This window comes from Microcebus murinus, chromosome 12 (genome assembly GCF_040939455.1).
Source record: "Microcebus murinus isolate Inina chromosome 12, M.murinus_Inina_mat1.0, whole genome shotgun sequence".
Taxonomy (NCBI): Eukaryota; Metazoa; Chordata; class Mammalia; order Primates; family Cheirogaleidae; genus Microcebus; species Microcebus murinus.
This window is the reverse complement of record NC_134115.1, coordinates 70,226,059-70,253,675: the sequence shown is the minus strand read 5'-3', so window position 1 is coordinate 70,253,675 and position 27,617 is coordinate 70,226,059. Positions and strand designations below refer to the sequence as shown.

The following is a 27,617-nucleotide window of genomic DNA, read 5'->3' as shown; positions in this document are numbered from 1 at the left end:
AGTTATCAGTCCCTTATAGGATGCATAGGATGCAAAAATTTTCTCCCATTCTGTAGGTTGTCTGTTTACTTTCATGACTATTTCTTTGGCTGTGCAGAAGCTTTGTAGTTTGATCATGTCCCATTTATTTATTTTTGTTGCTGCTGTGATTGCCTTTGGGGACTTCTTCATAAACTCTTTTCCCAGGCCAATGTCTAGGAGAGTGTTTCCAACTTTTTCCTCTAGAGTTCTTATAGTTTCATACCTTAGGTTTAAGTCTGTTATCCAGCGTGAGTTGGTTTTTGTGAGAAGTGAAAGGTGTGGGTCCTGTTTTAGCCTTCTACAGGTGGCTATCCAGTTTTCCCAGCACCATTTATTGAAGAGGGATTCTTTTCCCCAGCATATGTTTTTGTCTGCTTTTTCAAAGATTATATGGCTATGTGAGGATGGTTTTATATCAGGATTCTCACATCTGTTCCACTGGTCAATATTCCTATTTTTGTGCCAATACCATATTGTTTTAATTACTACAGCTTTGTAGTATAGTTTGATATCTGGCATATTAATGCCTCCCATTTTGTTTTTGTTGCCTAGAATTGCTCTTGATATTCGGGGTCTTCTTTGGTTCCATACGAAGCGTAAAATTATTTTTTCTATATCTATGAAGAATGCTGATGGGATTTTAATGGGTATTGCACTGAATCTGTAGATCAGTTTGGGTAGTATAGGCATTTTAATGATGTTGAGTCTGCCGATCCACAAGCATGGTATGGATTTGCATCTGTTTACATCCTCTGCTATTTCCTTCCTCAGTGTTTCATAGTTCTCCCTGTAGAGGTCTTTTACGTCCTTGGTTAAGTATATTCCTAGGTACTTTAATTTCTTTGTTGCTATTGTGAAGGGAATTGAGTCTTTGATTTGGTTCTCAATTAGATTGTTGTTGGCGTATATGAATGCCTCTGATTTCTGTGTATTGATTTTGTATCCTGAGACTTTACTAAATTCATTGATCAGTTCCAGGAGTTTCTTGGTTGAATCCTTGGGGTTTTCTAGATACAATATCATATCATCAGCAAACAGTGAAAGTTTGATCTCTTCTGCCCCTATTTGGATACCTTTGATTCCATTTTCCTGTCTGATTGCCGTAGCCAAGACTTCCAGCACTATGTTGAACAGAAGTGGAGATAGTGGGCAGCCTTGTCTGGTTCCAGTTCTAAGTGGGAATGATTTCAATCTTTCCCCATTCAGTATGATGTTGGCTATGGGTCTGTCATATATGGCTTGTATCATTTTTAGGTATGTCCCTTCTATGCCTATTTTCTTAAGTGTTCGTATCATGAAAGGGTGTTGAATTTTGTCAAAAGCTTCTTCTGCATCTATTGAAAGAATCATGTGGTCTTTGTTTTTGCTTCTGTTTATGTGGTGAATTGCATTTATAGATTTACATATGTTGAACCATCCCTGCATCCCTGGGATGAAGCCCTCTTGGTCGTGGTGGATTATTTTTTTGATAAGTGTCTGGATTCGGTTAGCTAAGATTTTGTTGAAAATTTTTGCATCTATATTCATTAGGGATATTGGTCTGTAGTTTTCTTTTTTTGTTGCATACTTTCCTGGTTTTGGTATCAGAGTAATATTCGCTTCATAAAAGGTGTCGGAGAGGTTTCCGTTCTTCTCGATGTTGTGGAATAGTTTCTGCAAGATAGGTACTAGTTCTTCTTTGTAAGTATGGTAAAATTCAGGTGTGAAGCCATCTGGACCGGGACTTTTCTTTTTAGGGAGAGTTTTAATTGCTGTTTCTATTTCAGCTGTTGAGATTGGTCTGTTCAGGGAATCTATTTCTTCCTGGTTGAGCCTAGGGAGACTGTGTGTTTCTAGAAATTTGTCCATTTCCTCCACATTTTCTAGTTTGTGTGCATAAAGATTTTTGTAGTATTCATAAATTGTATCTTGTATCTCTTTGGGATCAGTTGTGATATCTCCTTTTTTATTCCTGATGGAGCTTATTAGAGATTTTTCTGCTTTTCGTTAGCTTAGCCAATGGTGTGTCAATTTTGTTTATTTTTTCAAAGAACCAACTTTTTGTTTTATTAATCTCCTGAATAGCTTCCCTGTTTTCAATTTCATTTAGTTCTGATTTGATCTTGTTGATTTCACTTCTTCTGCTGGGTTTGGGGTTGGTCTGTTCTTCTTTTTCCAGCTCTTTGAGTCGTTTCATTAGATTGTCTATTTGTGATCTTCTTGTCTTTTGGTTATAGGCATTTATGGAGATAAACTTTCCTCTCAGAACTGCTTTAGCTGTGTCCCAGAGGAGTTGATAACTTGTCTCTCCATTGTCGTTTTCTTCATAGAATTTTTTTATTTCCGTCTTGATTTCTTCATTTATGAAGTAATCATTTAGTAGGAGATTGTTTAATTTCCATGTTTTTGTGTAGAAACATGAGTTTCTGTTAGGGTTGATTTCTAGTTTTATTCCACTGTGATCTAAAAAGGTACATGGTATGATTTCTATTTTTTTAAATTTCTTGAGATTTTCTTTGTGTTCTAGGATATGGTCAATCTTAGAGAATGTCCCGTGAGCTGATGAGAAGAACGTATATTCAGTGGATTTTGGGTAGAATGTTCTGTAGATGTCTGTCAGACCCAATTGTTCTAGAGTTTTGTTTAAGTCCATTATTTCTTTATTAATTTTCTGTTTGGAGGATCTGTCTCGTGCCGTCAGTGGGGTGTTGAAATCTCCGGCGATTATGGAGTTGCTATTAATCCATTTGCTTAGCTCCAGTAAGGTTTGCTTTATGAATCTGGGTGCACCTAAGTTGGGTGCATATATATTTAAAATTGTTATCTCTTCTTGTTGGACTGTGCCCTTCACTATTATATAATGACCCTCTTTGTCTTTCACTACTTTTGTTGGTTTAAAAATTAAATCGTCTGAAATTAGAACTGCCACACCAGCCTTCTTTTGGCTTCTATTTGCTTGGAATATTGATCTCCACCCTTTTATTTTTAGTCTATATGCATCCTTACAGGTTAGATGTGTTTCCTGAAGACAGCATATACTTGGCCTGTATTTTCTTATCCATTCAGCCAGCCTATGTCTCTTGAGTGGAGAGTTTAAGCCATTCACATTTATTGAGAGAACTGATAGGTAAGGTAGATTACTGAGCATTCTGTTGGGTTGGATGTTGTTGCTATGATTTCTGTCTTGAGCCATTGTAATATCTGGCCTTTAATATCTTTGGGTTTTGGTTGTTTTTATATTCGTGGGTTATTATTATGATGTTCCGTGCGTAACGCTGTTTTAAATAGGGCTGGCCTTGTAGGGCTGGCCTTGTCTTGGTGAATTCTCTGAGCCTTTGCTTGTCTGAGAATGTTTTTATTTCTCCTTCATATATGAAGCTTAGTTTTGCAGGGAATAATATTCTAGGCTGGGCATTGTTTTGTTTCAAAAGAGTGAGAATGGGGCCCCAGTCTCTCCTTGCTTGTAAAGTCTCATTAGAAAAGTCTGACGTTATTCATATTGGCTTTCCCTTGTATGTTACTTGCTTCTTTTGTCTTACAGCTCTTAGAAGGGCCTCTTTAGTTGATACTTTGGTCAGTCTGATGATTGCATGTCGTGACGTCTTCCTGTTTGCGTTGAATCTCCCAGGGGTCCTCTGAGCTTCTTGAACTTGTATATCAAGATTTTGAGCAAGGCCTGGGAAATTTTCCTCTATTATATCTTCAAACAGCTTGTCCAACCCTTGAGTGTTGTCTTCTTCCCCTTCTTGTAACCCTATGACCCTCACATTAGGTTTCTTCACATAATCCCACAGCTCTTGTAGGCTTTGCTCTTTTCTCTTTTTTCTCTGCTCTATTTCTGTGACTGATTTATTTAATTGGAGGGTGTTATCTTCAAGCTCTGAGATTCTTTCTTCTGTTTGATCTACCCTGTTCTTGAGACTTTCCACTGTATTTTGTAGTTCCTTGAATTGATTCTTCATTTCCAGGAGTTTGGTTACACTTTTCTTCATTGTGTCTATTTCTTTTCCCATATCCTGGAGACTTTTTGTGGTTTCTTTGTGTTGGTTATTGAGTTGTTGTTGCAGCTGGGTGAGTGTTCTTATGTTCCACATACGAAATTCCTCTTCTGTCATATTGGTTGCCTGATTTTGGTTGGTGTCCGTTTCTAGGGGGCTGGTGCTCCTCTTTGGGGGTGTGTTTTCCGTTTGGTTCTTTATATTTCCTGAGTTCTTTCGCTGATTTTTTCCCATGTCGATCAGTTGTTGTTTCTTTCGTTAAGTTATTGTTTGGGTATTCACACACCTTGTTTAGTTTCTAAGGCGTTAGGTGGTGTCTGTGGGTGAAATTGGACCACTCCCTGTATATTGAGTCAGTGGGTGCCATGGAAAGGCTGTGCAAGATGCCGTCCCTGTCAGTAGGTGGCGTTTGCATGGAGGAACAGGCTATACTGTTGGTTTTGTGTCCTGTTAACAGCTCTTGTTCTGGGCGGAGCTGGGTTTGGTAAGCCTGCCCTCAGGCCGTTAGCAGGGGTCAAAGTTCTGTTCTCTGCTTCCAGGGAAAGCTGTCAGGGCAGGGCTGGAATGGTCCCACTCAGCCAGAAAGTCTGCATGTGGGGGTGGGGCTGTCTGAGACCAGCAGTCTGGAGCGGGCCTCGCTTCTTTCCACCCTCCCCAACTCCGCAGCTACTCCTGGGCCTCTGCCAGCAGGCCAGACCACAAGCCACCAGGCCTCCCCGGACTGTGATGCCGGCGGGGAGGTTCCCTGCACAGGAACGCCACCTGGGTTGGGCGCACGGCCTCCTCCTGGGAGGAGGGTTGCCCTCTAGGACGCCGATCCGCCCCTGGAGGCACACACACATCAGTAGGCTGTTCACGTATAACCCTTTTGTGCCCCGGGCAATGCTGGCCCTCGGTGCACGGGATCTGGTCTGCAGGTCCGACCTCTGGGTCCCAGAGTTCAAACTGTATCCCCACCAGGGAGAGGATTTCCGGTCCCAATTCACCCACAGGGAGCCCAAGCTGGGTCTATGTCTCTCAGCCTCTGAGTCGGCACCGTTCTCCTGGGAACACAGTGCCAGCAGCACCTGGGATGGCAGGCGGGTAGGGAGCACACAGTCTGAGTTCCCCTGAGTCATGTGTAGGGTCTCAAACGGGAAGGTCCCTTTCCCTGGAGGTGCCTCTGGCTGGTGGCTGTATTGTCTCTCTGGGCAGCTGCGGGTAGGGTCGGTGGAGGGGAGGAGGAGGCAATATGGCGCCTGCCGCGCGGCTTGGGTCTGTGCACATGGAGGTGCCCGGAGGAAGTTGGGAACCTGGTGCCACGTCTGCTACAGGCTGACCGCTGGCTGGCGGCGGCAGCGGTCTCTGGGCTGGTGTCAGCAGGTCTCTCCACCCGCTGGGAGCCCACCAGCAGTCCCAAATGCAGAGGAGGGGAAACAGCAAATCCACCTACCCTTGCCACTGGTCTCCAGGCTGCTCTGGTTGTCTCAGCCTTCAGTTCTCCTCCGCAGCCTCCTCCCGTGTAGTCTCCCGGGGTCTTAGGTACCCCTCCTTCCGGCCCTTGTCCACTGTATGCTCGTCTTCTTGCTTCTTTCCTCTAATTTCTGCTAGAATCTGTCTTTTCTGCAGAGACACTCTGTCTGGCGGTGTTATTCACCCACCATCTTGCTCCGCCCCCAGTTTTATATTTTCTAAGTAGAAACAATTCATTGCTTATTAGGAGCCCCTTGGGGCAAAACAAGCTGCCAGAGTTTTTCACTGCAAGTTAGAGGGAAGTGTTGCCTCCACAGAAATCAACTGATAAAGAGTCAGTCCTTTAATTCAGAGTATAAATATAAAAGGAAGGTTTAGAAATAAAAATCTTAAAGATAAAAAGCTCACATCCCAGCTCAGGTCAAATGGTGTGAGAGACACAATCAGTGTCAGTCATACCAAGGAGCATCTGGACCTCCTGGGCATAGGGACTGTTTCTGCAGACAGTCTGGATGGAGGCCTTCTTCAGCCCCCTAGTGCGGCGACTTGGCTTGTCCTGTCATAGACAGAGTAGCTAAATGTAGCTCATTTCAGAGCATAAACTTGACTATGCTTAACAAATATCTTACTGTCTTCATAAGAATCAGTTCCCTTCATAATAGCAACAAAGAAATTAAAGTACCTAGGAATATACTTAACCAAGGACGTAAAAGACCTCTACAGGGAGAACTATGAAACACTGAGGAAGCAAATACCAGATGATCTAAACAGATGGAAATCCCTACCATGCTCGTGGATTGGCAGACTCAACATCATTAAAATGTCTATACTACCCAAACTGATCTACAGAATCAATGCAATACCTATTAAAATCCCATCAGCATTCTTCACAGATATAGAAAAAATATGGAACCAAAGAAGATCGTATGGAACCAAAGAATATCCCAAATATCAAAAGCAATTCTAGGCAACAAAAACAAAATGGATGGCATTAATATGCCAGATATCAAACTATACTACAAAGCTGTAGTAATTAAATCAATCTGGTATTGACACAAAAATAGGAATATTGACCAGTGGAACAGATGTGAGAATCCTGATATAAAACCATCCTCACATAGCCATCTAATCTTTGACAAAGCAGACAAAAACATATGCTGGGGAAAAGAATCCCTTTTCAATAAATGGTGCTGGGAAAACTGGATAGCCACTTGTAGAAGGCTAAAGCAGGACCCACACCTTTCACCTCTCACAAAAAAACTCACGCTGGATGACAGACTTAAACCTAAGGTATGAAACTATTAGAATTCTAGAGGAAAATGTTGGAAACACTCTCCTAGACATCAGCCTAGGCAAAGAGTTTATGAAGAAGTCCCCAAAGGCAATCATAGCAGCAACAAAAATAAATAAATGGGACATGATCAAACTACAAAGCTTCTGCACAGCCAAAGAACAGTCATGAAAGTAAACAGACAACCTACAGAATGGGAGAAAATTTTTGCATCCTACGCATCCGATAAGGGGCTGATAACTAGAATATACTTAGAACTCACGAAAATCAGCAAGAAAAAATCAAATAACCCTATTAAAAAGTGGGAAAAGGACTTGAACAGAAACTTTTCTAAAGAAGACAGAAGAATGGCCAACAAACATATGAAAAAATGCTCAACATCTCTAATCATCAGGGAAATGCAAATCAAAACCACAATGAGATATCACTTAACTCTAGTGAGAACGGCCTTTATCAAAAAGTCTCCAAACAATAAATGCTGGCGTGGTTGCAGAGAGAGAGGAACACTCCTACACTGCTGGTGGGACTGCAAACTAGTTCAACCTCTGTGGAAAGCAATATGGAGATGCCTTAAAGCGATACAAGTGAATCTACCATTTGATCCAGCAATCCCATTACTGGGCATCTACCCAAAAGATCCAATGACACTCTACAAAAAAGACACCTGCACTCAAATGTTTATAGCAGCACAATTCATAATTGCAAGGCTATGGAAACAACCCAAGTGCGCATCAATCCAAGAATGGATTAATAAAATGTGGTATATATACCATGGAGTACTATTTAGCTCTAAGAAACAATGGTGATATAGTACATCTTATATTTTCCTGGTTAGAGTTGGAACCCATACTACTAAGTGAAGTATCCCAAGAATGGAAAAACAAGTACCACATATACTCACCAGCAAACTGGCATTAACTGAGCAGCACCTATGTGGACACATAGGTACTACAGTAATAGGGTATTGGGCAGGTGGGAGTGGGGAGGGGCACGGGTATATACATAGATAATGAGTGAGATGTGCACCATCTGGGGGATGGTCATGCTGGAAACTCAGACTTGTGGGAGGAGGGAAAGGGCATTTATTGAAACCTTAAAATCTGTACTCCCATAATATGCTGAAATAAAAATAAATAAATTAATTAATAAAAGAACATGATAACTCTGCTCTTGTAATGCAATGGAAAGCCTCTTATCAGATGTCAGTGGGAGCAGTAGTTGGTTAGTGTTTTGAAAAGCTGGTTAAGGTGGGGAAAAATGATACACATGTACCATAAACACTTTATTTGGATGCAGAGCACATAGGTGCTCCGCGACTTTGCCAATCTTTTGATGTTAGACTCAAGCTTTTCTTTGGGTATGGTTCACAGACTGTAGTCATTCTTTCATAAACCATAGCCATGACACACAATCTACAATTTCCAGTTCTGCTTTCTTTAACATGGAATAAGAACTTAAAAACATTTATGAAGCAATTTGGGCATAGAATCCTTGTTTTTTCCCCCAATTATTTATAGTCATCTCACCCACACCTATTTCCAATGCATTTATGTAGTGATTCATCCTTACTGCATCTTTTCAAGGTATTCAAATTATTTTTTCACAGAAGCAACTATTATTGCATTCATATTTCATTGGATTCCATAATATTAAATTATGTAATTGTAGAATAAGTATGTATTTAAGTTATGTAATTGTAGAATAAATATGTTTGAGTACAAATCCAGATGACTCTTGTGAGCCAGGAACAGACTAGTGGTTCTGCTAGGTGCTCCTTCTATTTGTTCTGGGTGTCTGTTCATATGTTTTGGGTGTCTGTCCACATGATTTACAGAGGGACAGAAGAATGTGGTTAACTTAGCAAGAAGATTAACTGGAGAGTTCTCAAGATAGATTCTTGTACTTGGTATAGTGCTCTGCCTAAAACCTTGAAGATCCTTGTACCTGGGGTGGGAAACCCATTTGAGTAACTGCTTCCCACTTCCCTTCCCCTTACATAATTCTTTGTTAATGAGAACTATTTCTGTCTCGGTGAATGGCATATTATAAACATTTTGAACTTTAACTGCTAAGTGTAAAGCTTCTTGAAGTCTTAATATTTCTTTTATATCCTTAGCTCCTAGCTGCAGGCTTTGTAAAATTGTAGGTGTTCAATGTGTGTTGTTTTGATGATTGAGTGACTTTCTAATACCTTCCGCTTAAAAGTAAATTTTCAAAGTTTTTTCTGTAGCTTTCAGAGATTGTAGTGAAGGTTTGATTATCCCCATGTTATAGGTGAAGTAAGTAAGACTAAAGTATCATGGAATTTACCCAATATCATCAGGCAGGGTAAGGAGGAGGTGGGAGTGCCTTCTGTTTTGATTGCCCTACCAGTATCCTTCGGCAGTGTTCTCTCAGTAGCATCAAAGGTAGCTTATTCTGGGTTTGAACTTGGCACTGTCATAACTAGCTGTGCGTCTCTGGGAAGTGACATGCTATAGGCATCCAGCCTTAACTTTTTCTACATGTCAACTGGGAATAAAAATACCTACTTTGCAAAGTATTATGAGGACTGAATGGGATATCAGAGGCTAAGTGCCCAGAAACTGCCTGGGCACAGAGTAGATGTTTAATAAGGGGTGTGTTTTTGGTCATTGTAATTATAACGATATTTCAGGGCTCACCCAAAAGGAGGAGACTTTATACAGCAGTAAATATCAAGTGCTTTCCTGGTGCTTCCATGCATCACAGAACATTGACTATTCCTCTCTGTCACTTTTCCAAGTCATTCTAGAGTTGTGCTGTTTTTGACTGGATGATGCATAAATTTATTTCAATTCTACATAAAGATCTGGAACACTACTTAATTTTTGAACAGGTGGAACCAAGCCTTTTTGGTGCCCCCTGGCAGGTCTACCAGAAAAACAAGGTTCACTCCTAATCTGGATGACTGGGTTGAAGTACTTGTTTAGACTAAGCAAAGAGAGACTTCAACTGAATCAAACTTAACTTTGATATTTATGTTTCTCTGGGGTTGTGTGAGAATAGAAACCAAGAATGTTTTGCAATGAGAAATACATGCATGAAGCTGAAGCAGGAAGTTAGTTTAAGACAATGGAAACACCAGCCCTCATTCCCTTCCCTGGGAAAGCAAACAAGCAACAAGCGCATCAACTACCACTTAAAAGCTTTAGAGTGTACTCAAGGGAAAAGTTTTGCCTGTGGACAAAAGCCCAAACCCCTCAGATCTATACATCAGCCCCTTTGTGATTTGGCTCCAGTCTCACTCCTGGGCCATTGTTAGACCTCCCTCCTCACTCTGCCTCCTTCCCCAGCATCTGGGGCTTCAACCAAGCCAATCCACCATGATAAAAACCCATTGTGTGGTTTTAAGCTACTGAAGAGTTGTGCAATCTGTAGCTCTTCCCCCAAAAGCTGCTTTCTCCCTTTCCAACTGGTGAGCACTCCTCACCCTTCAAATGAAATCTTCACTCTGCAGCTTTTCCTAAACACTTTCACCCTACCCCTCAAATATTTCAATGAAAAGTTAGTCATCACATGATATATAATCAATGGCTCATTAGGTATACACTTATAATCATACTCACCATATTCTATTCTTCTTTCTTTTTTTCTTCCTACTCTTCCTCCTCTTCTCTCTCTCCTCCTCCTCTCTCTCTCTCTTTCTCCTCCTCCTCTTCTCTCTCTCCTTGTTTCTTCTTTCTACTCCTCCTGCTTCCTTTCCCCCTCCTCCCTTTTCTCTTCCTCTTCTTTCTTTTTCATCTTCTTCCTATATCTTATTCTAGAGCTATGCTACATGGCAGCCACTAGCCATATGTGGCAATTTAACTTTAACTGGAAATTAATTAAAATCAAAGCTTCCATTCTTCAGCCACATTTCAGATGTTCAGTAGTCACATGTGGCTGGTGGCCATCATGTTGGAAAGAGCAGTTGCAGGAATTTCCATTATTGTACATTGTTCCAGTCAATGAAGCTGTGCTAGAATGTAAGTTCCTTGAGTTGGAGGCCATGGTAAATTTACTTCTCCATCTGCAGAAACAAACAAAGTGTCTAGAGGTTAATGAAGGCATGAGAGAATGAATAAACCCTAGATGAGACTGTGGGCCCTGACTAGTAGGTTTGAATTCCCAGTGTCTAGGCTTTTCAAGAAAAATACCAACTTATAACCCTGCCAACACCCCAATATAATTCAAATCTATAAATTTTCAGGATGGAAGCCAAAAAATGATTTGGGTGGATTCTTCTTACATTCCTACATTAATAATGCTTCTTAAATACTTTCCCCAAAGGTGATGAATCTTGAACAAAATAAGAGTGAAAGGATTGGAAAACGAAGGGCAGGTTTTTACCTTAGATGGATGTCATTTTAAAACCTACAACAGTTCTAAGAAGCTCATTTGTGGGGAGTAGCTTTTGAAATCCTGAAACCTTGTTTTGACAGTTGGTCACTGAGGTGGCTGAGTTTATCTTTGCCAGAATTCTCATCATTTTTGTGGGAAGTGAAGTATGCCTCCATTCCCTGAAGGAGGCCAAACATTAAACGGTTTCATTGTGAGCTTCTGAGATGAGAGCTTTAGAATCCTTTGCAGAGATAGTGAGATTAGGATCAGTGCAGCATATGCTACCATTAAGCATTAGCTTCCATGTAACCCTGTATTAGGCCATTGAAAAATCAATGTTCCTCTTTCTAACATGATGCCAGGGACTTAGAAAGATCAAATAACTCGTCAGGGTCCTACAGCTAATTAGTCATCAACTCCATTGGAACCCAGATCCTCTAACTCGAAGTTCAGGGCTCTTTGCCTCATATAAAAGTTTATTAAACTCATCTGAATCACCTGGGATCTCTTGTGAAAAGTAGCCAGACTTACTGAATCGGAACCTCCAGACTGGAAACCTGATAATCTGTATTTTTACCAAGTGTCCAAGCCACTAAGTGTCCAAGGTGGCTGAATATATACTAAATATAATGTGCCACTTCTCTTTGTGGTTAAAATCTCATTTCAATATATATGGATCTTAGTATAAAAGATCTTACTATTTAATCATCTTGTTGGAATTTATAGTTGGATTTAGTTATTTCACACAGGTATAGATTCACAGACTCTAAGAGATTGGGAGGGATATTGAGGTTGTTTATTCTTATTCACCTGACATGGAAATTATTTCTATATTTCTCCTGCAGAGGGTTGAGTAAGTGTTGCTTAATTACTCTGCAATGAACTGTTGGTTCATTACTCTGTAGGGAAACTGCTTTCATTGCTGGGTTGTTCCTCTTGTTAGAAAGTACTTCCTTCTCCTGAACTATAATCTGTCTGCTTGTTGGTTTGGTTAGGTCTCCTGGGATAACAGGGAATATGATTTAGTGTCCTAAGGAGATGGCTGTTAAGGCTGGAGGAGCCTTAGAGATGACATGGTCGAGTCCCTCATTGTTCAGATGAAGAAACTGATGTGCATTCTTTCAACATTCATTTTACAAATATTTATAAAAACCTTACTCTTTGCCAAGCCCCATCATATGTGCTGGGGATAACGATGGGCTCTACTGTCCTGTAGGTTATAGCCTATGAGGAAGACAGACAGATACTGATGAAATAATCACAGAGATATGTCATTTATCAATACATTGATAAGTGCTATGGAGAAAAGAGTGGGCAATGAGCATGTCCAGTGGTGTCTGTCTGTTCTGGGGATTGGGGAAGGTGTTCCTAAGGAAGCAATCTCTGAGATGACTGAAAGAGTGAGGAAGAGTTGAAGAGTTGACAAAGGTGGGGAGAGAACTTTTCATGCTAGGGGACAACATGTGCAGTTTGGGTGTTTGAAAACTAAAAGGCTGGAGCTCAGGGAACAGAGAGGTGGGATGAAACTGGAGTTGGGGGCAGAGGCCTTCTGTGTCATGCTAAGGATTTGGTCTCTAAGGAAGCTGTGATAAGCTTGTGTTTTAAAGGCTTAATCTGGCTGTAGCACAAATCTTGAGTTGGAGGCCAGTTAGAGTGAGTGTGAGGACACTAGTGGTGAGTTAGGGATTTTACTGCAGAAATCCAAGTTAGAGATGAAGGTGGCTTGGTAGGGTTTTTGTGGTGGAGATAGAGAGGAGTGGTCATATTTGAGCCATAGTCAATAGGTAGAAGAAGTAACACTTGTCTTGGATGGGATGTACAGTAAGGATTTTTAAGAAAGGAGAGGTCAAGAGAGCCAGATAAAGAAGAAAGTGACTAGTCTAAGACTACATAACTAGCTAATTACAAAGCAGATCAAAGAGATCAAGGCCAATGATTCCAAGACTTCTACTTTTTCGTTGGGTCAGAATGCTACGGTGTGAAGGTACTTTGAAAGTAGGAAGATTGGCATCACACAGGCTTTGCTGCTGATAAACTCTGTGATCATGAGTAGTTTCCTTTACCTCTCTGAGATGGGAATGAGGATGATAAACATGTCTCTTTCACAGGGATCTTGTGGGGAATTAAATGATAATGTTTTAAAGTAATTGGTATGATGCCTAACATATAGCAGACACCCAAAAGTAACCTAGCTGAGTTATTTGTTAGTATTGTTAAGAGCTGCTATATTTTCCTTGAGTTTTCTTCAAGCCCACCTCCTTCACTTCTTTATTGTATGTCATGATTTCTAGAATCTTTCTAATTACTCAAATACTAATGTTACATAGTCAGTGTATCAGACATTCTGCTAGGCTGTGGTTACACAAGATTAAAGACCTGTGGTGCTTACAACAGGTGGACCAAATCCAGTGCAGAGATGTGTTACAGTTAGTGTCAGGTAGCCACTGAGTCTGCCTCTAATGACTGGGAAAGATGTCATAAGCTGATGTTTAGCTCAGCCTGGAAGAATGAGTAGGTATTTGCCAGGTGGAAATGAGGCAGGAGATGGCAGAGATGGCAGTGGTGATGAGACATTCTACAAAGAAGGAACACCAAGTAGAAAAACATGGAAGTATGTCAGAGCCTTTCCTTCTTTAAAGATCTGCAAGAAGTTCAGCATTATTGACATGATGATTTCTCATGGCTAAGTGGCAGAATATAGCATTGGAAAAATAGGCAGGGACTAGACAGTAAAAGGATTTGTAGGCTAAGCTAAAGATCTTAAACCATATTTTCTAGACAATCAGGAAAATTGAAGTATTTTAAGCTAAGTGACACAATCATAGTTGTAGAGGGTGTTTTGCAAGAGTTTGTATTTTTTTTTGTAATGAGTCAGTCATTGCAAGTAGTTCCTCTAGCTGGGGTGATGTTAGAATTACTAGGGGAATATTGCTCAGAAGTAGATTTCCTCACAAAGGTGTGTAGGAGAAGGGAATAAAATCTGGTCCTCTGGTTTTGAGTGTTTAAATGAAAAAACTGCCCAATCCTCTGGAATGGATCTTTGGGTAAAAAGGGGATGGTATTTGGGGCCCCTGTGGTGGTGGGTGCTGAAATGAGTATTGACCAGTGCACATGGAACTCACCTGTTTGGGAGCTTTGTGTCCTACCATCTTTATCCTGGTCAATGAAATGTGATGTTCACACATGTGAGGGAAGCCAAGGAGCAAATCATCTTGTTAGTAGCCATCATTTCTTTTAACATGCGAGACTTGAAGACTAAATATGGAGCTTATTTAAGAAAATAAGAGAAAACAAAGGAGGTAAGCCCTAAGTTGCCTTTTGGTGCACGAATACATGCATGTGACACACAAACCAGAGATGCCATGGTAAAAGACAGTGCTTAAAATTTGTGTGAAAAGGGATATTTCTCAGTACATCCAGCAAAAACATGATATTTTTTTGTGTGTGTGTGCAAAAATTTTGAGAAGCATCCTGGTAAGGATGGTTGAATACTCATCATTGTTGGAAGCAATATTCTGGAATCCTCTTTGCTCATTTCCAAACTCCTTTGTTATGATCTAGTGTTCTTTAGCCTTAAATTCTTGCTATTTTGTTTTAATGATCTATTCTTAGATATTTATATTTGATGCTTATATATAGCCCATCATTGTCAGATTGACTTTATGGGTTTGGGCATATAATTTCTCTGAGGTTTTTCCTCCTCTGCCTCTCTTGTATAGCTTATCTTCTTAGCCAGTCCACTTGGAGCCTGATTTCTGAGTATCTACCCCAAATACAGGAGTAGGATAAGGGATTACAGTAAGATTTAAGAAAGGGGGAAATTTACAGAATGGGGGATAGAGAGTTGAAAAAAATACAAGGGACATTTGAAAAAGAGGAAATGCAAAAATCTAAAAATATTGGTTAGCAATAGCCCTCAGTTAACTGCAAGATCAATTAACCAGACTCTCCATTCCTCAAACATTTCCATTAACTTTGAAAAAATTCTAAATAAAGTCATTAAAAAAACAAAACAGATGGATGAGGTCTGGAACTTCAAAAGAGGCAAAGTTTAATACAAGATTTTAATGGAACCCACCTGACAAAACAAAGACAGGACTTGAGCTTGTAGTATTAGAAATAAAGAGACAAAGAAATAGAGGCACAGAAGACAATGTCTTTTGGGATGCAAGAGCTTAAATTGACCTTTAATGCAATTTATAAAGCACCAAAGCATGCAAAGGACCTAGAGGACCTTCTTGGAATTAACTTCTGATGTTGTGGACTTCAAAGGCACTCAGGATGTAGATCCCAACGAGGCATGTCTTTCCAAAGTAATACAGGAGGCATATTTCATGGCCAAGGACCCAGCAAAAGAGTTCATTGGTATAGATCAGCAAGAAAAATGAAATATTTCTTTACATTAGAGAAGATAATTTTCTGAATTACTTGCCTGGTCTTAAGCAAAACATCTAAACCCAAGCACTGGACCTGAGGGTCAGAGGCCATAGAAAGAAGGTGATGTCATTGCTGAAAGGCAGCAGCCAAACTACCTGGATTTTTATTGTCTTTTCTCACAGTTAGTAAAGCTTAGGGCTTAACCAGTTGTTGCATAATCGACAAGACTGTAATAGAACCTTGGTGAGAAGAAGATTCAGGCTGTGTTGAGTTATGGTTAGAATCATAACCAGACAGTAGGGCTTACCCAAAACACAGTGCCTAAAACTGTTTTAAACTTTCTTCCATCTAGGATTGACTTAATAGCCTAGGGTATTCAACCTGGTGGCAGAGTACTACAGGAAGTATTTCCAGCAAGTAGTGATTCAACTCAGGAATGAGTACAGCTATAGTTACAGGTGGTTTGCTGACTTTAGGACAGGACTCTGGTCAACTACTTGGGAAGGAAGCAGGGATCAGCCTCCAGGAAGATGGTGCTGGCCAAAATTAGGTGGGGTGTCAAGGCCTTACACCACTTGCTGGTTTTAAGTGTAGGGCTCTTCTCTATAACAGTGAATAAAGACCAAAAGTTGGGAACCAGAGAAGAGCTCAGTCATATAGGTTGAATAATTGTGTAATAGGGTTCACCCTGTAGATGCATTGTATCATTGGCCTAGGCAGCAAGCCTAATTCCAGAACTTTCTGTGTATGCTACTAGACTGGCCACCCTGGTCGGCACCAGCTCAGGGACCAAGTGATAGAAGGCTTCTCTGTGACTTCTGCAGAATAAGGCTTGAAGGAGGGGATGACCCAGTTCTCGACTTGGCACAAACAGACTTAGACAAGCTGGGCTGCTTTGCACCCATCTGGAACTCACAAGGTGAAACTTCAGAGATACTAGCCACATGGTATGTGTTCTAAATCTTCACAATTTCCATGTCTCTAATTTAGAAAGGCGATAAGCAAAGGTGTTGAGCTATATATTCTCTGTTCTTCTCTCTAGATACATATCACATTGTCTCTACACAGCTATAGAGAGGCTGAACTCAGTGGATGACATCAACCCAGCCCCTTGCCCTCTGTCTACTGGCTGGGTTTAGTCACTGGGATGCTGCGGCAGTCAGAGAAGCAGTGGGAGAGGTTAGGATATTTTTTCTCTGGCTCCTTCTCTGCTGGGCCACAGCTTGGGAGTGGCCGCCTTCCTCACCAAAGGACACATCCCCTGTCAAGTGACCCCTTCTTATTCTACCATGCTCATGGACTTCTGGTAGCTCCCCTCCCACCTTTGCCCATCCAGGCTGGCCAGTGGTAGCTTCCTCATTGTTTTTGGCCCAACCCCTTTAGTCCCTCACCATCCTTTTTGATTTCCTTTAACCCTCTTTATAAACACCTTTATAAATACTCTTTTCATGAAACTCCTTCTGTGTATGCCATCCTGTCTGGGTCTGACCAGTACAGGGGTGCAAACAGATTTAAGCATGAGAATTTTTTGTTTTTGTTACTTATACTAACAAAAAACCTGGAAACAAACCAAATGATGGAGGATTGGTTTCATGTTATAAGGTCTTATTCAGTCAGTAAAGAAATCATGTTATTGGCTGGGTGAGGTGGCTCATGCCTATAATCCTAGCACTCTGGGAGGCAGTGGGGGAAAGATCGTTTGAGGTCAGGAGTTTGAGACCAGCCTTAGCAAAAGCGAGACCTTGTCTCTACTAAAAATAGAAAAAAATTAGCCAGGCATGGTGGCATGTGGTCCCAGCTACTTGGGAGTTGAGCCCAGGAGTTGGAGGTTGCAGTGAGTTATGATGATGCCACTGCACTCTACCCTAGGTGACAGAGCAAGACTGTCTCAAAAGAAAAAAAGAAAGAATCATATTATTAAAATATTTAATGTCATGGGATAATGCTTAATATATAATGCTATAGGGAAAAAAGTATAAAATGGTATGTACAAAATGATGTCAAATACCCCAAAATATATATATTAATAATGAGTAGAAATAAACAGAGATAAAATATAGCCAATTATTAAAAATGGTTATCTTTGGGAGGGTTGAAAGTAATTTTTATTTTCTTGTTCTTTTTGTATTTTCAAAACGTACTATAATTAATATATGCTACTTTATTATTAGAAAAAATAAACATTATAAAAAACAAAATAGAACTACCCACGATCTGGAAGCATGTGTCACTTGTGGTAGGTATTGTTATCTTTTAAGTGTTATCATGTGTATGTTATGTACATTCAGATGGGTCATGGCAGTAGGTCAAAGGCATCAGTCCTTCATATAAAGTGAATGGATATATATCCCTTCCTATAACATTTACTTTGCTCCACCCTTTGAAGATGAAGTGAGTCTGAATATTGTTACATGCCTAAACTTTTTCAGAAAGAATATTTGCCCTGACTAAAAACCTTTGTGCTGCAGTATAGAGAAGTACTTTCCACATCTGATGACAAATGAAAAGTGTTACTGGATTTTTCTTTCCTTAATGTTATTAAAGAAAAATCAAGTAACACATTTCAGGTAGGAGAGCAAAAAAGTAAATATCTCCAATTTGGGGGCATGTTCTTTTTGTTTCTGTTCTTTGAAATGTTGGTAATCATTTACCTATGAGATACCACCCACTTAGAAATTGTCTGGAGGTGCCTCAAGCTCAGCAGGTCTTATATAAAATTCATTATTTTTGTTTGCTTCTATTTATGCTACTCTTTCTTCTGAATTCCTTATCTTGGGGAATGCTACTGTTATCAATCAAGTCACAGTGTCCTCAGGATATGTAGAGCTAAAATCCTAATCTGATTATTTCAAATTCCAGGGTCAGCTCACACATGATCAACTGAGGTACAGTACTAGACCTTCTAAGACATACAATTTATTTTTGTGTTCTTCTTGGTTGGCTCAGCAGCCTCAAAATATCACCAAAGTGTCTATGATGGGAAGATGATGCTTCAGAGTTTGTGGGTTAAGAATTATCAGTTTGGTGCTCGCTTTGGCAGCACATATAGTAAAATTGGAATGATACAAAGAAGATTATCATGGCCCCTGCACAAGGATGACATGCAAATTCATGAAGCATTCCATATAAAATAAAATAATAAAAAAAAGAATTATCAGTTTGGCTTTGTCTTGCCATTAAATTCCACATGAATCAAACTTTGATTAAATTACATTGTTATCAATCCCATAAGTTCTTTCTTTGTAACAGGTACTGACTTTGGTCTAAGAAGGAAGAGTCCCAAGTGGTTAAACTGTAGTGAGATTGAAACAGCATTTTCCCTCATTGTTCTATACAAAAACATCTTATTTATATTTATGGGCATGTATGACATTGGTGTTCATATTTGGGTCTTTCTTCTCACTATGGCCATTATTTGCCTCCTAGAAGATTACTGGGCTGCCTCAAAGCTCTCTGCCAGGACTTTGGGGCTTCTTTAAGCCTCCTCCGGGTCCTGCAGTGGAATTCACACTTTGCTATTTTCCAAGTAAGGCTCATCTATAACATTTTAATGAGTGGGACAATTACTCATGTGCATGAGAAAATCTCTTATAATGCTCACTTGAGTCCTGTCCAAGTTTGAGGTAAGAGATAATTGTGCCTCTGGTTGGGAACTCCATACTCTGTTTATGGTATTTGGGCTTTGTTTGTCTTTCAGTAACTTCATGATTTCCCTTATTCCCTGCCTACTTTTATGGAAATGATCTTTCTGCTGCCTGAAGTGTGTCATTCTGCATCTTGCCAAGAAGAAAACCTCTCCATAGGGAAAATGACCCATCTCTTCCCCTCTGCAGCCATCTGACTTAATTATCCACTGTGCTTGGCCCCTGGAGAGCCCAGTGAGGAACACGAGGAAGTCCTGGCTTGATCGCCAAGCCCTAGGGTCTTTGTCAATTATCATCTGGCACCCACGAGTCTGGCCAAATTTACAGGCATGTCTGTCTCTTAAAACATGTCAGGCCTGAAGAGTGAATCACTTTTTTTTTTTTTTTCTGGAGCCGCTATAAGTAGAACAATCTTTTCCATTAAAACCCACTTTACTGTCTTCCCAACACCCCAGAGCCTCTCAAACACACCTTCCACTCCACGTGTGATGCTTGGGAGACTGTAGTTGAATAACATTACCGTTTCCCAGGACTCATGGCACGCACAGAGGCCTTGTAGTCTAGAGGGAAGGATACAGCTTTGCAGGCAGACAGAGGTGGATTTAAGAGATTCATTCTTCCCTTTGTTAGCTGTGAGCCCTTGAGAGAGCAGCCACTTACCTTTCTGAGCTTCCATTTTCTCACCAGAACAATGAAGAAAATAATGTCTACCTGATAGGGTTGTTGAAAGGCAAAAATTAGATAATACATGCAAAAGTAATTTAGAAACTATAATACCATAAAATATTATTAATAATAGACTTAATAAAAACAAGAAAAGCAGCACTTATCAACCATGTTCCTTATATCTCCCCACATTGTTCTCTAAGGGAAAAAGAAAATAGTTTGTTCTCATCTCTTTTCCTTGGGATTTCATACCAGTAGAATTCAGGGACCCCATTGAAGATATAATTACCTAACAAGTTTTGAGACCTGGATTTGCAGTGTTTATAAATATCATATTTTCTGAGATGCTTTTTTTGACTTTGACCTTTAATGTTTCAAGTTAATGAATTATTTCCCCACACCACTTTGAATATTTCCCTCTTTTTGAGAGGGATATAGCACAGCACCATTCGCTAGTGCCTATTACACTCTCTTGAGATTGTTTGCCAGTATACCTTCCTAGATTCTAAGAAGAAACAGGGTTTGAATTCCATTCATCTCAGTATCCCCAGGTCCTAGCATAGGGGCTGGTGCAAAGGGGGAGCTCAGGATATGGTTGTTGGAGGAGGAAAGAGAGGAAGGGAAGACAAGAGAAGAAGAGAAGGAAGGAAGAAATCCAGACTTGATATTCTTAGAAGTGTAATCAAGGCATAGTCGTAACTCTTCATGAAAGCAACCAAATTGGGAAAACCTATTATTACACCCTGGCTTCAAGTATTGTTTTCATTTTTGGGAGGAAATACATTATTTGTGTTTTGGACTAGGTCCATCAATCTGGTCTCTCCATCCCTGTCTCAGACTTCCTCTGGAGTTGTGTGGGCAGAATGAGGAGGCCCCCGGTTTATATTGATAACTAAAGGCTAATGAGTATTCTCTTGCTCATAGCCACCAACTTGTTACTGGTGAGGAGATGGGGAGGAAGCCCTCAAATAGAATTCTTGGGCTTCTGCCTTCCCCTCAGCCCTGCATGTAGCTGCCTGTATTATGGGAACACGTGGGCAGTTTGAAGACGACAGCCAAACACTGCTCTAAATGGGTTCATATATTTTTAAAAACATCACGTCAATCAGGAGTTATGTTGGTTTGATGTCAAATATCTGTTTTGATGCATTTCCCCATCCAAATGAAAGAACTGAGCTGTTTGCTTTGATTTTCATGCATGTCTCAGAGGCCACTTCTTTCTGTCTTGATTAATCCTAGTTAAAATTTGTAACTGAAAAAACAAATTTCAGAGACAGGAAAAGAGCCCTGGCCTTAGTGTCAAAAGAGCTGGGTTTTAATTCTAGTTCTGTCATTTACTGGTTGTGTGACTCTAAGCAATGTACTAAGCCTCTCTAATGCTCAGTTCTTTTCTCTTTAAAGTGGGAACATTCCTGGCTAGTTTTCTAGTTTGTAGTGAGGTTTAAATGATTTGATGTACATAAAGCACAGTGCCTGGCCCTCAGCAAATCCTCAGAATGTGTTTGCTGGGAGGTGTGGGGGGAATGATGACCTCTTTGCCATATTTTAAGGGCTGCAGGTAGCCGTGAGAATTGGCATGGGCTGCAGGTCTCTAATTCTTTCTAAGATACTGACAATAATGTCAGCCATACTGGAAACACACAGAGCTCCTTCCCTGGTTAATGATCACAGGCAGCTTCAGGTGGACCCCAGGGTAGTTGGCCAACAGATACAGTTGCATAATGTTTTGTAAACACATGCACTCTAGGAATGTTGGCTTTTCTTCTCCCTAATGATGGAAATAAATAAACAAACAAAAAAACAAGCTTAAAATTCCTCCACCCTGATCAATCACCTGACCACATGTTTTGATCCGCATGCAGACATTTATTTTATACTTTGGTAAAACCAGAAAGCAGAAACTTTTAAACATTCTTCTTTTTGATAGCCTTGAGCCTCGGCAGGGGAGGGGTAGGTCACATGATTACTCTTAGGGTCAGACCCTCCATGCAATGCTCATGGCAGAAGCAGAAGTGGCCAATGTCTTTCTAGAGCACTGGTTTTTAACCAGGGCAATTTTGTCTCCGCCCACCAGAGGACATTTGGCATTATCTAGAGACATTTTCAGTTGTCACACTGGTGAGAGGTAGGCTACTGTCACCTACTGTGTAGGGGCCTGGATGTAGCTAAACATTCTTCAATGCAGGGAACAGACCCCCACAACAAAGGATGATTCACCCCAAAATGTCAATAGGGCTGAGATTGAGAAATGATGCTCTAGAGCAGGGGTCCTCAAACTTTTTAAACAGGAGGCCAGTTCACTGTCCCTCAGACCATTGGAGAGTGCAGCGCACATTCCACACATGCACACTGTGGGCCTGGGACGACTCAAGCAGGACAGGCAAAAACACCCAGCGGGCCGCCTGTGGCCCTCAGGCCGTACTTTGAGGACCCCTGCTAGAGAAAGAACTGGAGGCAGTGAATTTAAGAACCCTCTGAAAGTGTATGCAAAATTTTGTGTGTAAATGGATTTCAGGAGAGTCTAAAGCTTTTTATGAGATTCACGAAGGGCAAGAATGATTCAGAAGCCCTGCCTTAGTGTGAGCAAGTGCTCCCAGGCCTGTTGGGCTTGGCTCTGACCAAATGGGTGGCCTTACATGCGTGTGCCCATCAGAAGAGGTAGTGGTCAGTGTGGGGCATAGAAAAACCAAGTTAGGGAGGCACACTTGAGCTTTCCACTGTGGAGGCTGCACCCTGACAAGCAAACAACTTCTTACAGTCTTCCTGCAGGTCTGTATCTGTGGTAGAGACCAGTACCTGAATCTGTCAGTGCTTGATGCTATTAAACATGTAAATCACGTTAAGTTGCCTGGCTGTGGGTCCATGCTTAATAAGGATTATAATTTTCAATCTGGATCTGTCCCCAGTGTTGCTGTAAATTCATTACTGGCCTCTAGGGAGCAGGGCCTGGATATTAGTCATCTGTGTTCATGTTGCTTGGGAGTACTCACCAAGGAGTTGGGATTCAATAATTGTGTGTTTTAGTGAGCAGGAAAATTAAAATGATTTTGATAACATAAGCATAAAACTCCATGCCACAGGAATATTTATTTTTATAAATTAGCATATTATTTTTCAGATTTATCCCTCGAGTCTCTATGAACTTTGTTAGTGTGAGTTGGCCTTCTCAATGATAAGATTGAGTTTTATAATCTGTAGGGCTGGGAGGCAGATGCAGGTATGTTGTGTGTACAGTGGGATGCTGCTGCCCTGTGGACATCTTGGAAAAGAGAGAACCAGTTAGCCTTTGCCTGCTAACACCCTTACATCTCTGTATACCTTCATTCAGCCACAGCAGTGGGCACCATGGGGAGATTCAGTGAGGCTGATGCATCTTGGTTTGTTTGTTCTCGTATCTACTCCTTTCCCCTCCCTGCTCTGCTCTGTATCACAGGGAGGCTGACCCGGTGGGCTGTGTTTCCCAGACTCCCATGCCATTTGGTTTCTGTATGGGTTTGGCTGGTGGGAAGTATGGGCAGATAATTGGAAAGTGGGCAGAAAGGAAAAGCCAGGGGACTTCTCCCCATTTCTCTCAGCATTGGACAACATCTCCAGCAGTGGCAATATTTCCTTCATGGTTCATGGTGGATCCAGGTTTTGTGAGACCTAAAGCTTATACAATTTTGGGAACCCTTTTAGGGAAAAAGAATACAAAATTATGAATCAAAAATTAGGTCCAGGGTATTAGACAGAACCCAGGAAGGAAGGATCCTTAGAAGGGACCCAGGAAGGCAAGCTTAAGGCTCATTAGCTTCATGGTAAGTCTGCCACTGCCAAGCTTCCAGCTCCCACTGGGTGACTGGTCCCTGTTCCTCCCTTGTCCTCTCAGCTCGGAATATCTAGCAGCTTCATCATTCCTGGGTTGTCTCACCATTATTTGCTTAAACATCTCAGCTCTTCCATTACCTGTATAATCAATTTTTTTTGTTGAATTCCCTCAGACAGGAAAATGGAATTAAAGGTATCCAAATAGGGGCAGAAGAGATCAAACTTTCACTGTTTGCTGATGAGATGATATTACATCTAGAAAACCCCAAAGATTCAACCAAGAAACTCCTGGAATGGATTAATGGATTTAGTATAGTCTCAGGATACAAAATCAATACACAGAAATCAGAGGCATTCATATATTCCAACAGTAATTTAATTAAGAACCAAATCAAAGACTCAATTCCCTTCACAATAGCAACAAAGAAATTAAAATACCTAGGAATATACTTAACCAAGGACGTAAAAGACCTCTACAGGGGGAACTATGAAACACTGAGGAAGGAAATAGCAGAGGATGTAAACAGATGGAAATCCATACCATGCTCGTGGATCGGCAGACTCAACATCATTAAAATGTCTATACTACCCAAACTGATCTACAGAATCAATGCAATACCTATTAAAATCCCATCAGTATTCTTCACAGATATAGAAAAAATAATTTTACACTTCGTATGGAGCCAAAGAAGACCCCGAATATCAAAAGCAATTCTAGGCAACAAAAACAAAATGGGAGGCATTAATATGCCAGATATCAAACTATACTACAAAGCTGTAGTAATTAAATCAATCTGGTATTGACACAAAAATAGGAATATTGACCAGTGGAACAGATGTGAGAATCCTGATATAAAACCATCCTCACATAGCCATCTAATCTTTGACAAAGCAGACAAAAACATATGCTGGGGAAAAGAATCCCTTTTCAATAAATGGTGCTGGGAAAACTGGATAGCCACTTGTAGAAGGCTAAAGCAGGACCCAAACCTTTCACCTCTCACAAAAAAACTCACGCTGGATGACAGACTTAAACCTAAGGTATGAAACTATTAGAATTCTAGAGGAAAATGTTGGAAACACTCTCCTAGACATCAGCCTAGGCAAAGAGTTTATGAAGAAGTCCCCAAAGGCAATCACAGCAGCAACAAAAATAAATAAATGGGACATGATCAAACTACAAAGCTTCTGCACAGCCAAAGAAACAGTCATGAAAGTAAACAGACAACCTACAGAATGGGAGAAAATTTTTGCATCCTACGCATCCGATAAGGGGCTGATAACTAGAATATACTTAGAACTCACGAAAATCAGCAAGAAAAAATCAAATAACCCTATTAAAAAGTGGGAAAAGGATTTGAATAGAAACTTTTCTAAAGAAGACAGAAGAATGGCCAACAAACATATGAAAAAATGCTCAACATCTCTAATCATCAGGGAAATGCAAATCAAAACCACAATGAGATATCACTTAACTCTAGTGAGAACGGCCTTTATCAAAAAGTCTCCAAACAATAAATGCTGGCATGGATGCGGAGAGAGAGGAACACTCCTACACTGCTGGTGGGACTGCAAACTAGTTCAACCTCTGTGGAAAGCAATATGGAGATGCCTTAAAGCGATACAAGTGAATCTACCATTTGATCCAGCAATCCTATTGCTGGGCATCTACCCAAAAGATCCAGTGACACTCTACAAAAAAGACACCTGCACTCAAATGTTTATGGCAGCACAATTCATAATTGCAAGGCTGTGGAAACAGCTCAAGTGCCCATCAATCCAAGAATGGATTAATAAAATGTATATGTGTACCATGGAGTACTATTCAGCTCTAAGAAATAATGGTGATATAGTACATCTTATATTTTCCTGGTTAGAGTTGGAACCCATACTACTAAGTGAAGTATCCCAAGATTGGAAAAACAAGCACCAGATATATTCTCCAGCAAACTGGTATTAACTGAGTAGCACCTAAGTGGACACATAGGTGCTACAGTAATAGGGTATTGGGCAGGTGGGAGGGGGGAGGGGCACGGGTATATACATAGATAATGAGTGAGATGTGCACCATCTGGGGGATGGTCATGCTGGAGACTCAGACTTGTGGGGGAAGAAGGGGAAAGGGCATTTATTGAAACCTTAAAATTTGTACCCCCATAATATGCCAAAATAAAAAAAATCAAAATATTAAAAAAATAAATAAATAAATAGAGTGGTTTCTTGTTTTTCTGGTTTGTCTCCAACAGATAGCACAAATTAAAGTTTAAGAAAAGTGATGGAATTATTTTTGTTATCCATAATCCGTAATAAGGAGACTTTTTGTTTGATGTGTGTAAATAATAATCAGTTAGAAATGGCTCAATACTATGGAAAGTTAAGATAGGGCATTCATCACTCCCAAACATTTTGGGATACTTAGGTGTATTTCACATAACTTCTCTGAAGGAGCTCTTAATCTGAAAATAATCAGAGAAGAGCATTTTTGACTTCAGAGGCAAGGCTGGATAAGCTGAGGAGTGCAGACAGCCTGAAGGTCCAGTTGTTTCTTCAAGGGTGTATTGAGCACCTACTGTAGGTCGGGCTGCATTACATAGCTCCTGAGACACTGTTGTAGCCACTAAGAAATTGACGACCAAGTGGGAGAGACAATACCCAAATGTCTGTCCTTACTACCTTGTGGAGGAGTGTTGGATTCCATGCCAAGGAGTTGGCATGGGGGGCACTGAGTGTTTTTAATCACTGGCAGGTAATATAGCCTGTGTTTATGAAGACAGCAATATTGAGGAGCCTGACATGGCAGGAGAAGCAAGTAGAAAGACTTGCTTCTTGGTCATGAAGCGGTGGCAAAAGTCCAGGCAGGAGGTTGAGCGGTTTTGACCAGGGGCTGGGAACGTAAGGAAGGGGACATGTTGGAAGGGAGAATTGAGAATCCCTGAGCTTTTTCCCTTGGGTGGAGAGGGTGATGAGGCCACCAATGAAGGCAACAAATGCAGGCAGATGAGCATGTTTTGATGGGGAAGGTGAGAGTTTGGATTGGAACAACTGTGTTTGAGGCCAGTATAGGATGAGCAGGTGTGGGTTCCACCACTGGGCTGGCTTTTCTGTTCTGGATTCAGGAGACAGAGAGAGAAAGAGGGGTGGGGGAGAGTATATGTCAAACTAGAGTGGAAGACTCTGGATCCTTATGGAGGTAAGAGATCCTCTTATGGGGGTAACAGGGGACAGCTATGGCATCTACTAGGAAGGGGATTATGGAAAGAGAAGAGGCCCTGGGAAGAAAGTTCCAGAAAGCTAACATCTGGAGGTAGACAGAGGAAGAAGGGTGTGAACTGGGGGGAGAGTGGGAGGAGTGTAGGAACCATGGAGGGAGGCAACTTTCCTCCTCCATGGAAGTAGAGGGTGGTCAAAGTAGAAAATGTTGAAGTGGGATCAGGCCCTGCTGGATTTGGAAAGGTTACTAGTGACTAGCAGAGAACAGTTCAGTGTCATGGGGAAGGTGGAAAGGGCTTTTTAGAGGCTCAAAGGTGACTCCAGATGAGAAACAACAGTGGATGTAGTATATTAGGAGCAACAATCAATGGTTGAAGGCAGGTGTTGTCTGAAAGGGGGTATGAGTTTTTAGAATGTTTGCTAGTAAGAAGATAAGAGTCAGAAGATAGGAAAGGGAGAGCTAATAGCTGGAACTGAGAGATGTCTTCATTCATGCGTGTGCCCTTACTTCCTAAGTGAGTGGTTTTGCAGCAGGACTCTCAATCATTTCTTAGGTGGGAATATTGTAATATCTGCCACTGCAAATCCTGATTCTAGAACCAGAGCTGTTCCCAGCTAGCAAATTAACTGTGCTGACTGTAGAAGCTGCGTTCAGAGCTGTGGGCCATGGGGGCACTATTGCTGTCTAGAAAAAGTGATTTGCCCTCTTGCGAGATAGGACATGAAAGGCTGATACATACCTGCTTAACACATTTATTGTGGCCTCCACTCTGTGCCACAAATGCTCCCCTAGACAGAGAGAGAGAGAAATTGTCAGATAATCGCTGGGCC

At 40.9% G+C, this 27,617-nt stretch overlaps 1 protein-coding gene and 1 non-coding gene across 2 annotated transcripts in view; both read left to right on the top strand.

Moving 5' to 3' along the window:
* LOC142874245 (uncharacterized) overlaps nucleotides 1-27,617 on the top strand; it is a 680,900-nt gene that overhangs the window by 151,517 nt on the left and 501,766 nt on the right. The window lies entirely within an intron of this gene.
* LOC142874646 (U6 spliceosomal RNA) lies at nucleotides 18,484-18,590 on the top strand. Its single transcript, XR_012922304.1, has one exon. It is a non-coding gene; the product is annotated as a U6 spliceosomal RNA (small nuclear RNA).